Source organism: Leptodactylus fuscus, chromosome 2 (assembly GCF_031893055.1).
Source record: "Leptodactylus fuscus isolate aLepFus1 chromosome 2, aLepFus1.hap2, whole genome shotgun sequence".
Classification (NCBI taxonomy): domain Eukaryota; kingdom Metazoa; phylum Chordata; class Amphibia; order Anura; family Leptodactylidae; genus Leptodactylus; species Leptodactylus fuscus.
The window spans coordinates 171,951,293-171,964,002 of NC_134266.1; the positions used below are offsets into that span (position 1 = coordinate 171,951,293).

The following is a 12,710-nucleotide window of genomic DNA, read 5'->3' on the forward strand; positions in this document are numbered from 1 at the left end:
TAGCTTTTTCTAGAGGATGTAAATATAAAACACGTGTTCTAAAATGTTACAAAAAAGACATAAAAACCGCTTGAAAAAAAACTCAATGGTGTTTAAAACGCTTAAAAATGACACATGAAGGAAATAGCATAAGGAAATCTTTTCAATGAAGTCCATCCAGCCAACTTGACTGGAGGTTGCTCAGTGTCTTCCATCTTCCAAGTGTACAGTACAAGACTGTGGCTGGCAGCGCTGGAGCACCCCGCAGGGCGCCGGGCGGTCACGTGACACAGGGTCCCGGGAGAGTACCGCTGTCAGGTGACGGCTTGTGAGGAGAAGGCGCGGGCACGCCGGCTTCTGCACGCGCAGGCGGGAGGTGACAGCCGGGGAGCGCGCTGTGTCGGTTGGCCGGAGAGAGCTGCCAGGAGGAGGTGGAGGAGAGAGAGAGGGAGAAAAAGAAGGAAAGTGGGCAGGCACCGACAGGAAAAGCCCTAGAACAAGCCGGGCCTGGGACCGAGAGTCCCGGAAAACAAGGCGAAGCTCCTAAGCTAGCCAGGTTGTGCGCGCTGCGGAGCCGGGAGGTAAGTGTGCATGTATGTGTGTGATGGAGATGAGGTACCTAGATGGGTCTCCCCGAGGCCTGTTCCTATAATGGGCCGCCCCTCAGCGTGCACGGTGCCCCCCGATCCGCCGCTCTCCAGCCTTTGTTATACGTCCTCCCCCTCCCTGCCTCCTTGTGTGCTGCGCTCACATCCCCCCATCTCTCCTCCTCCCTTGGGGTCTCTCTTCCTGTCAGGATCCCCGGGGGTCTGCTCCCTGTCCTCGTGTGACATAAGTAGCATCTTAAATGTCTCTCCTCCGGCCATATGGAGCGCTTGTGTGAGCTCAGTCTTCCTTCTTGTGGCCAAACTTTCCAGCTGCTGTAAGTTTTCTATGGAGGGACCATTAATGTACATGGTGGAGGTGGCCAGGTGAGCCCTCATCTCTAGCTATGTGGTGGAGGTGGCCAGGTGAGCCCTCATGTCTATCTATGTGGTGGAGGTGGCCAGGTGAGCCCTCATGTCTATGGGCTGTACATGGCGGAGGTGGCCAGGTGAGCCCTCATGTCTATCTATGTGGTGGAGGTGGCCAGGTGAGCCCTCATCTCTAGCTATGTGGTGGAGGTGGCCAGGTGAGCCCTCATGTCTATCTATGTGGTGGAGGTGGCCAGGTGAGCCCTCATGTCTATGGGCTGTACATGGCGGAGGTGGCCAGGTGAGCCCTCATGTCTATCTATGTGGTGGAGGTGGCCAGGTGAGCCCTCATGTCTATGGGCTGTACATGGCGGAGGTGGCCAGGTGAGCCCTCATGTCTATGGGGTGTACATGGCGGAGGTGGCCAGGTGAGCCCTCATGTCTATCTATGTGGTGGAGGTGGCCAGGTGAGCCCTCATGTCTATCTATGTGGTGGAGGTGGCCAGGTGAGCCCTCATCTCTAGCTATGTGGTGGAGGTGGCCAGGTGAGCCCTCATCTCTAGCTATGTGGTGGAGGTGGCCAGGTGAGCCCTCATCTCTATCTATGTGGTGGAGGTGGCCAGGTGAGCCCTCATCTCTATCTATGTGGTGGAGGTGGCCAGGTGAGCCCTCATCTCTAGCTATGTGGTGGAGGTGGCCAGGTGAGCCCTCATGTCTATCTATGTGGTGGAGGTGGCCAGGTGAGCCCTCATGTCTATGGGCTGTACATGGCGGAGGTGGCCAGGTGAGCCCTCATGTCTATGGGGTGTACATGGTGGAGGTGGCCAGGTGAGCCCTCATGTCTATCTATGTGGTGGAGGTGGCCAGGTGAGCCCTCATGTCTATCTATGTGGTGGAGGTGGCCAGGTGAGCCCTCATGTCTATCTATGTGGTGGAGGTGGCCAGGTGAGCCCTCATCTCTAGCTATGTGGTGGAGGTGGCCAGGTGAGCCCTCATGTCTATCTATGTGGTGGAGGTGGCCAGGTGAGCCCTCATCTCTAGCTATGTGGTGGAGGTGGCCAGGTGAGCCCTCATGTCTATCTATGTGGTGGAGGTGGCCAGGTGAGCCCTCATGTCTATGGGGTGTACATGGCGGAGGTGGCCAGGTGAGCCCTCATGTCTATGGGGTGTACATGGCGGAGGTGGCCAGGTGAGCCCTCATGTCTATGGGGTGTACATGGCGGAGGTGGCCAGGTGAGCCCTGATGTCTATCTATGGGGTGTATATGGTGGAGGTGGCCAGGTGAACCCTGATGTCTATCTATGGGGTGTATATGGCGGAGGTGGCCAGGTGAGCCCTCATCTCTATGGGGTGTACATGGTGGAGGTGGCCAGGTGAGCCCTCATGTCTATGGGGTGTACATGGTGGAGGTGAGCCCTTATGTCTATGGGGTGTACATGGCAGAGGTGGCCAGGTGAGCCCTTATGTCTATGGGGTGTACATGGCAGAGGTGGCCAGGTGAGCCCTGATGTCTATGGGGTGTACATGGCAGAGGTGGCCAGGTGAGCCCTGATGTCTATGGGGTGTACATGGCGGAGGTGACCAGGTGAGTCCTCATGTCTATGGGGTGTACATGGCGGAGGTGGCCAGGTGAGCCCTCATGTCTATCTATGGGGTGTACATGGTGGAGGTGGCCAGGTGAGCCCTGAAGTCTATCTATGGGGTGTACATGGTGGAGGTGGCCAGGTGAGCCCTGAAGTCTATCTATGGGGTGTACATGGCGGAGGTGGCCAGGTGAGCCCTCATGTCTATCTATGGGGTGTACATGGTGGAGGTGGCCAGGTGAGCCCTGATGTCTATCTATGGGGTGTATATGGCGGAGGTGGCCAGGTGAGCCCTGATGTCTATCTATGGGGTGTATATGGCGGAGGTGGCCAGGTGAGCCCTCATCTCTATGGGGTGTACATGGTGGAGGTGGCCAGGTGAGCCCTTATCTCTATGGGGTGTACATGGTGGAGGTGGCCAGGTGAGCCCTCATCTCTATGGGGTGTACATGGTGGAGGTGAGCCCTCAGGTCTATCTATGGGGTGTACATGGCAGAGGTGACCAGGTGAGTCCTCATGTCTATAGGGTGTACATGGCGGAGGTGATCGGGTGAGCCCTCATGTCTATAGGGTGTACATGGCGGAGGTGATCGGGTGAGTCCTCATGTCTATGGGGTGTGCATGGCATGTGTTGGCCCGTCCCTGTAATAAGCAGCTGTTGTGCAGAGCTGGTTTTACACATACACTCCATATGGATCACTGTGGAAGAGCCCTGGACTATGTGTGGCTACTAAGAGCTGCTTTATGTTGGTACCACACAGGAGCGGGTAGTAGTCTGAGTTGCAGCTCCCATTGCTCTCACACACACAACAATCCTAAATGTAACCAACAAGTAGAATGAATTTGGTCTAATGGATCAAGGGAAACTCCGCACTCCAGACTAGATGAATGCAGGTGAACATGTATTTACTGAGAAGACAACTACAAGACGTGATGTTTTGTCTGCTTGACCTTTACCAGACACTTGCTGTAGAGCATGGTAGCCTTGTGCTAGTCTATTGTGGCTAATTGAATGGCACAGATACCCCTGTTAGTGATGTCACATGCCCACCCCTCTCCTTTTACTAATGCTGTGCTGTGGTAGGACTCGATAAATACTTGTACCTGGCACCTGCCTTTTGGAGTTGATTCCTATTGGCATCTTTAGAAGTACTTAGATTAGGAAACTGGTGACAATTTGGATTTCTTCTGTAAAGTTTGCACTCAGGGGTGATGTGCAAAAAGTTGTATCATTAAAAATATATAGAATACACCTATCCTACATCCTGTGGATGCCTCACTATCCCCACATAGTGACAAGCCATCTTTTTCTGCAAAGGGCATTTAACAGAAATGTTGGTAACATATGCCATCTGGTAGTGCGGAGACCCAGCATGGCCACCAGTAGTTGCTGGACGTGTTGGCTTGCAGTAGTCCCAGGTGATTCCTGTGTAACCTAGCATTTATAGATTGGATAAGTCGTCATTCTGATTGTCCTCCATCACTAACCCTTCTGTTCTGCAGGATATAAGAGCTGACAGCGGCTTTATCCCCCCTTCATATTGAAATTAACACACATGCTCGACTGAACAGAGTGCTTATGTATATAGGGGAATCTCGGGGTATGTCTACACAGGACTGATGCATGGCAAATTGTCATGTATTTTTTGTGGCAGATTTCAACCTATGCATTGCAAAAGCTGAAACTGCAGCATAAATTGTCATGTTGTAGATTTAAAATCCACCCCTCTGGTCAGGTTTCACTGCTGCTTGGATGATATTTGGTTAAATCTCATTGTTTTTGCTGATAATGTCATTTTCTACACACAATTTAGCAGAGGAAAATGTGCAGTCTATACAAGTTGTGTATACATCCTGTGATATTCATGGCTCCTCTTCCTAAAATTAGCAAGGGTGTATGCGTACTTAGCTGTAGCCACATGTGGCTGAAATTCCGCCTATTTTATAAGTATACAATATAGGCAGACATTCATTGGCAGCTACAGACCAGTGGTGCTTCAGCCATGTGTGGTGGTAGTAGGGAGAATGAAACTATGCAGAAAGCATTTGCTTAGGCTGAGGCCCCATGCTGTTGTTGTTGCAGATTTTGCAGCGTTTTTTTGAGCCATAACCAAGAATGACTACAATAGGAATGGGAAATATCTAGGTAGTTCTTATACTTCACCTTCTGTTCAATCCACTCCTGCTTGGGCTCAAAAATAAACTCATCAAAATCTGCAACAAAAAAAGCTGCATTTCTGCAACGTAGGGCCTCAGCCTTAGGCTGGGACTCCACGGGATGGAAACGCTGTAATTTGCCTGCGGTGGAAATGCCGTGGGATAAATTGTAGTGTTTTACAGTAAGGGAAAAGTGGATGGGATTCTAGCGAATCCCATGCTCACTTTGCAGTAGAAACCATGGTGCTGACATGCTGCAACTTCCAAAACTGGCACGGTTTTGGAAATCACATAATGTTAATGATACCTACGGAAACTCCGGTAGTTTCCCCATAGGTATAACTGGAACAGGAAGTCCAGGGAGGAAAACTCCAAACTTTCTGTTTGAAGTGCTGCGGGAAGAACCGCGATGTGTTGCCGCCGCGATTTTTCTTGCAACGCTTTTTTCTGCGGCACGTCCCGTGGGGCCTTAGCCTTAAAGTGAATTTCTTTGATTGTCTATTTACAATGGCACCTGTCAGGATGTGTGATGTAATGTGCAGCAAGTGATGTCCATTTTTTTTCTTTGTTCAACACATCAACTTGAAAAAAATGACAAGTCTGAGGGTATAAGGCTGGGTTTGGCTGTACTGAACTAACATGCTATGTACAATTCAGCCAAGTAGTAGTAATGTCTAAATAGAAATAGCAGTACAACACCTGATAAAGTAATGCTTTTAGTAGACAAAAAAAGTGACTGCAGTTGGGTCATGTATGCAGCTCATTCAGAGTAATGCTTAGTTCACACTAGTGTGCTGGTTTCCATCCTTCAGTCTGCATCAGTCTGAAAAATGGAAACCCTATGTGCTTAAAAATCGGCTACACACAGAAACCTGCAGCCCCCTTATACTATAATGGGGTGCATCTGGGCTCCGCCTGATTTCTGCCAAAAACACAGAGAGAAAAGTCATTTTAGTATTTTTGACTCCTCCTATTTTAAGCAGAATGGGGGATGGAGTCTCGTACTTAGATTCAAACCCTAGTGTGAACCTACTGTATCTGATACCGTAAATAATACCAGTGAGGTGTTACATTAGTGACATCATTTATTCTATGGAATAACTGGGCAATTTTGGTCCTTATTTAAAGGGGCTCTATCACTAGGAAAAGTCATTTTTAGCTAATCACACCTTTGCATAGCTTTTAGAAAGTCTATTCCACACCTACCTTTAGTATGTAGATTGCTTCAGTGGTTTCTGAATAAGTCCGTTTTTATTCATATGCTGATTAGACTGGTGCACGATAGATCGTGCACACCTCTCCCTGTTGTTTTCTATGGGAGACTGCTGTTGATGATGACTCGCTTCCTGTTTGCCTCACACACATAGAAGATAATGGGAGAGAGGAGGCTGCTGGGAACTTCCTGAGCTGGCTGGAGGCTCATTAGCATATGAATAAAAACGGACTTATTCAGACACCACTGAGGCGATTTACATACTAAAGGTAGGTGTGAAATAGCATTTCTAAAGCCTATGTAAGGATGTGATTAGATAAAAATGACTTTTCCCAGTGATAGAGCCTCTTTAAGGTAGGAGGGTGACAAATGTTGCACATGCTGGCGGTAGTGCATTTCCTTATGAAATACTGAGGAAAATAGATTGTTCCACTGAAAAATGTAGTTTGATAAAAAGTTGGTTAGAGAGGGAAAAACATACAGAAGTGCAAAGGCTAAAATATATTATAATACATATTATAGCTAAAATGATCTAAAATTCCTTGAAGCGGTAACTACAACCTGAAAAAATGGGAACAGAATACTACTATGTGAATGGATAGAAAAATAGGCAAAATGATAAAAACCTATGATCACCCCCAGAAAGATTAAAGAAGACCTTTCACCATGTTGGGGACATGCGGTTTAATACACTGCTAGAAAGCTGGTGTATTGGCTTTCCCTTTCTTTGCCCCCGGTGAAGAGCTATCAGTGCCGGTACTGTAGCTCTTCACTGTCAGAAGGGCATTCCTGTGAGGAACGCCCTCCATCACAGTAGTGTCTATAGTTCTGTACTGAGTGGGGGCGTTGCCTTCCACCCAGCGATGACGATGAGCAGTGAGGAACATCGCCCCCCCCCCCCAGTACTCGTCCATAGACGAGTACTATCAGGAGGGGAGGGAGGCGTTTCTCACCGTACAGTACTATAGGTGCTGCTGTGAGGAAGGGCGTTCCTGACTGACTGTTAGAAATGTCCTTCTGACTGTAAAGCGCTACAGTACCGGCACCAATAGCTCTTCACTAGGGGCACAGAACGGGAAAGCCGATAGTGTGCTGAATTCAGCGCACTGTCGGCTTTCCAGCGGTGTATTAAACCGTATATGCCCCAAATGGTGAAAGGCTCTCTTTAAAGAAGATCTGACTTTCACAGTGAGTACTACTACAATTAGAAGGCCTATTTATTGCCTACAAGCGATAATGGATCATTTGGAATATATTCAAATATCTTGAAATGAATGTTTCAACACGACAATGATCCAAAATATACTTACATACATACATACATACATACAGTAAGCAAACATGATCTTGGTTACAGGCAAACAGGATTGAGGGAATGGAATGATCAGCCCAATCCCCCTGACCTCAATTCCTTAAAGGACCAGTGGGGTGACATCAGACTAGCAGTTTTAGGTAAAGCCCAAAAATGCAGGGCAACTGTGACATGTACTAGAATAGCTGTTCATAAGTGCCAGAATTTCCACTTATCTGTGCAACACAGATGTTAAGGGCTCGTTCATATCTGCGCTGGCACTCCGTAGTTCAGGTTTCCGTTTCCTGCCTAAAACAAAGGCAGGAGGCTTTCTCACCCATTCATTTGAATGGGTGAGAAAGCTGTGCGGCGGTGAGCGTTTTATGCTCTCCGCTGCGAAACCGGGTTTTATAATCTGGACACAGAGTCGGACATGCAGTACTCTGTGTCCGGATAAAAAAAAATCCGGTTTCGCGGCGGAGAGCCTAAAACGCTCACTGCCACTCACGGCCGGACCCGGTCTATGGTTTCCGTCTTCTGGCATGCAGAAGACGGAAACCATAGAACGGAGACCCCGAACGCAGGTGTGAACCTAGCGTAAGCAGAAACTCACAAACAATGGTTATAAATATATTATAAATATTTTTTTATTAATTCAGAGTAAAGTCTCAATTTTTTTTTATTCATACAATTTTTGAGTTTCTAATGAATAAAGGCTGACAGTGCTTTTTTTTTTTTTTTTTGAACAGCATCATTTGTCTTAAACAGACATTGATATTTTTCCTTTTTTTTTGCCCCATGTCTCTGTTTATTACACTTATTGCAGTTACCCTCCTTTACCTTCCTGGTGCGCACTAGCTACTGGGACGCTCTGGAAGAGAAGAGAGCTGGCCTGTCAAGCAGAGAACATATAAAAGACAATAAAAGGTCATCCTCTTTTACTAACTACACTCCCAAAAAGTTAATGGGGTTTTCTGGACTGAAAATAATTTTTCAAAAAAGTCTTAGTCCTATCAATAGGTTAATAAGTACATCCAAATACCTTTAGAACTAGAGGGAGCGGAATTCACGTCATAATCCGCCCCCTCACAATGGTGGTCTGGGTCATTCCATATCAAGTGATCCAAATAGGAATATTTTTTTTACCTGATGTCTTTAGATTTTTTTTATTTTTTATGAAGTACAACTTAAGTTAATTACAAATAAAAAGTTTTGAATTTTTTTCTTCATCAGTTAATTTTTTATAGACTTCTAAAGTTTTGAAAAAGTGTGAATTTTGGCCTGGTATGGCTTTACATTTTTTAACATATCTTGGGCTAGAATTAAGATAAATAGGTGGGAGAGGCATCATTTTTCTCAGAGCGGTACCGGCTTTCATTTGATATGTCACAAGACGATGTTTCTTTATATTTTGTTTTGGAGAAATCAAATTCAAAATTTTGATGCGCAATTGTGAAAAAAACGTATGTTCTAAAATTGTGAAAAAATGCATTTGTGTTACTTGTGTTCTTGGTTCTATTTGTACAGGTTTTCAACTTGGGACCAAATTGGGATCAATTTTTTTTTTACATTTTTTTTAAGCCTTGAATCATCTGATTTTATGTTTGTGTGAGCTTCTTCCTTTTTTCTTTTCAAATTACAACTTGCTGAATTCAACATTTATATGCAACAATAAAGAGAAACAAAAAACAAATCCCATAAGTGCCAGAACAAATACATCTTATCATCATAACACAACTTGTCCAGCATTTTCAACCTGAATGCATTGAACAAACCGAAAGAAAAAAGCTGCTCATATCCTCAAGTGCGATTTTCTAAATAGTCTCATCCTAATTATATGTTAACAAGAGTACAAGAACCAATATTTATAACACCTATTTCTACATGTAACAATTGTTTTTTATTATATCACTAAACATGTAATTAATTAAGAAAAATAGTCCAGTAGATAAATCCTCATTCTATAAAATATGAACTAATCAAACAATTAATAGGACATTTTTAAACTACTGGCCTTTTATCATCAATTTGTCCTTTCTAGTGAGTGAAATGTAATCTTGTCCATAAGCGCTTACTAGCAATGGCCATTTCCTTTTGTGTCAAAGAGTATGTACGGCCCGTCATGGTGTTAGGCGCCACCTGAGTTAATATCTGATTTTTGTTGACTTGTAAAATGTCTGGTTTTCTTGGATACACAAAGGATGGTGCTGGACCAGAAGGATGCAAAAAAGGCAATTTTATTGTCTTCATTTTCACAATCTTTGGAGAGTACAGTAGCCAGCCACCAGCGCCGAGCATATTCACAGGTCACATAACCAGTTATGTCATCCATTGCCAATCTTGTGCCGCCTTCTACCACTTCATGGACTTCACTGTCCACAGGCTGAACAGATCTGAATTCAAGATTTTCGGAATGACACTGTAATAGTTATATTTTAAAATATTATCCCATCAGGATCCCAACTTGAATTTTGGTACAGATGTGGCTAAGGGCATAGCAGGCCCATGTGCATTTTTTAATTTTTTTTTAAAATAAAACGTTTTTTTCAGAAATGCGTTTTAAAATTTTGCGTTTGCGTTCACATGGGTAAAATATTAACAAAGATACTCTTGTGACATATTTGGTGAAAGCCTGTATAGTTCCGAGTAGAATGGCGTTTATTTTGTTTCTCTATCTTTTTTCTAGCCTAAGTTATGAGGAGAAATGTAAAGGCAGGAAACACCGAAATTCGCACTTTTTCTGAACTTTGAAAATCAATTAAAAATCCAAAAAAATTTCTAAAATTTTTTTTTCTTCACATTTTGCATTCTCTGACACACTATTACCAAATGACAAAATCTCAAAAGAATTAAAAATAGAGGGAAAAATCATTGGTTCACTTGACACGGAATGACCCGTCTATGGAGACTGCTAGTGTAAAAAAAAGAAGCAAGTTGCCCTTTCTTCAGGCGGCAGCAACCTCCAGAGTCAGCCCATTCATTTGAGCCTACTCCGGAGGTGGAAGCCGCGGCTCCCTGCGTCACTCTCTGTGCCAAAATCCGCCTTTCCGCTCCCTGTGTGAATGGGGCCTCAGAAGTGTTTTGAGTGATTTTTCTGGACTTTATTATGAGCTCCTGGCATATCCTGCATTTGTTTACCAGGGTAGCTGCCTCTTCTGTTTTCCTACGACTACCATGATGTCTTGCGCTTCACCCAGAGCTGACTCCCTCCCCCTCCCTTTCCCACTCTTACCCCCTCCCTCTTTCCCTAGCTAGCCCATCCACTACTAGCCCCTCCTAACTAATTCAACAATAAAAAGTGTCAAATGCAGCTTGTATGGATTGGTAACGTATCTGGTATGTGTTGTGTCTCCCTACTCTTTCATACACAGTGAGCATCTGCTAACCTTATTGATGTATCTTCTTTCTATATAATTGTGTTAGGCTTTTATCCAGATAGGTGTTGTGTACTTCTCATTATGACACCTCCTGTCTCCATATTCTGCAGTTTTTAGTAGGTATAAGGTTGCTGCTCATCTGTCTGACACACTGATGCAGTTTTCTCATTATAGAAAAATCCTCTTCATTGCAGAAGTGCTTTGTAAATTTTATCTTTTATTGTAAGGTACATGCAGTCTCACCATCTAAATAAAGGACTTATTGTTATATTATACTTATTTTACATAGATAAATACTAAACTATGTGTACTTACATCTAGATTGGGATTTTCTTGTAATCGACATGTGACATATATCAATAAGAAAGACGAGTGGTGAAAACATTGCACACAAATTAGGCTAGGCTCACATGTATGGTGTTCATTCTGTTTTCTTTCCCAAACCGATATGAGCAGATAAACATAATGGGCACTTAATCCATGAAATGATAGACCCCAACAGAGCTTGACAGATCCCATTGGGTTTTTGTTTTGCTGTTTGTTTTTTCAGCTGGAAAAAAAAAAGATGATTTTTGACAGTATCTGTGCTGAGGCTCCTAAACCTCTGCGACAGAAGTGAATGTAGCCTTAAAAACCAATACCTTTTGAAGCTGAGCATAACTGTGGTCTCAGGCTGGGGCTCCACAGTAGTATATTTTATGCAGTGTCTCACATTTGCATGCCCTATATCTAGCGATCTGCAGTTAATTGAATTCAATTTGCCATTTAAAAAAATTAAAAACCAAGATCCTGATACTTACCGAAATTTGGAAATCACTGTTTGCTCTGTGCCAGAGTATATATATTCCATGTATGCTTTGTCCTCCATGTTGCAAACTATGATCAACACCACCATCACGGTCGGGAATACATCTGACGTTTTCCTGAGCCAGCTCACTGAACTTTTTTAATTTTCTTTAAGTGAAAAATGAGAATAAAGATTAAAATCTAAATTGCCCATAAGCTTGAGAAAACTTTTGATTTTATTTTGTGTTAAAAAAAAAAAATAATAATTGACCAGCCCTAATGTTGTCCCATACTTTTGGTTTTATATAAAACTATGTTATTGCAGAACGACGCGATATGCTACACTTTAAAATCTGTCCCATTAAAGAGGATCTTTCATGTCCTCAGCCACCAGCGGTTTTATTTACCGCTAGAAAACCGACTGCTGAATTCAGCGCACTATCGTCTTTCCCGTTATGTGCCCAGATAAAGAGATATCCGACAGCCAATGGTAAGATTACCTTTGCTACAGTTTACATCATACCCTTTTAACCAGCTATAGAAAACATTTTGTGGGTTTGCTACTGGAACAAAGTTCTTTTTTCATTTAATATTTCATGCTAATATAAATATTTTTTTTTCTTAAAATACTGAATACATCTGAGAGATGGCACAAACGTGGTGTCAAGGCTTATCCGTCAGAAGAGTATGTACCAGAAGCAGCACTAGCCCCTTTAAGCTGTGTTCCATTAATCTTAATATACTGCTGTTTCCTTCAGTAAATGGCCATTGTATTCAGTTAGTAAAGCCATTGAATCCTGCTGATGTCGTCACAAAGGTCAGTGGTAGCCTTCATAAACAGTGTGTTCATTCAGCGGCTGCCTCCAGAGACAATGGTGAACAGACTGCTTTCTATAGAAGCTGACAGAGATCACACTACTATCATCTGTCTCTAGCCCAGGATTTTTCAAGGAAATGTGTTCTGCTAGGTCACACATAAAACCTACGTTGTTCAACGGGAATAAAATCTAAATGGGGCTTCTGTTAATACTACACATCCCTTATATTGCAGCTTTGGTACAGCCCTGCTAATCCTTAATCTAGATAGAGATATACTTCATGTGGTTGTTAAATGTAAGATGCAAGGCTGTGGCAATCGATACTATATCTCAGAACCTAATAAGGGGGCCCAAAGACCCATAAGAGGATACTAGTATTCTAGGTCTGCAAAGTAAGTTGGGGGACCAGGAACTTCTGTCACTATCATCATCGATACCAGTTGCCGACTTCTATTTACTGGATCTGGATTTGGTTCTGAGTCCCAGCATTATAGTAAAGCAAATCTGGAACTGAAATATTTATTGATAGATAAGCTTCATGTCCGGGGCCATA

At 44.0% G+C, this 12,710-nt stretch overlaps 1 protein-coding gene across 2 annotated transcripts in view; it reads left to right on the top strand.

Annotated features, from left to right (window-relative positions):
- The first annotated feature begins 335 nt into the window (after positions 1-335).
- NCK2 (NCK adaptor protein 2) overlaps positions 336-12,710 on the top strand; it is a 36,319-nt gene continuing 23,944 nt past the window's right edge. The window contains exon 1 of one of the 2 annotated variants that reach the window (XM_075265146.1): positions 336-560. The gene's annotated coding sequence lies outside the window, so the exon portion shown is untranslated. Of the gene's footprint in view, positions 561-901; positions 951-12,710 lie in introns of those variants that run through there. The other variant, XM_075265147.1, reaches the window with a different exon arrangement.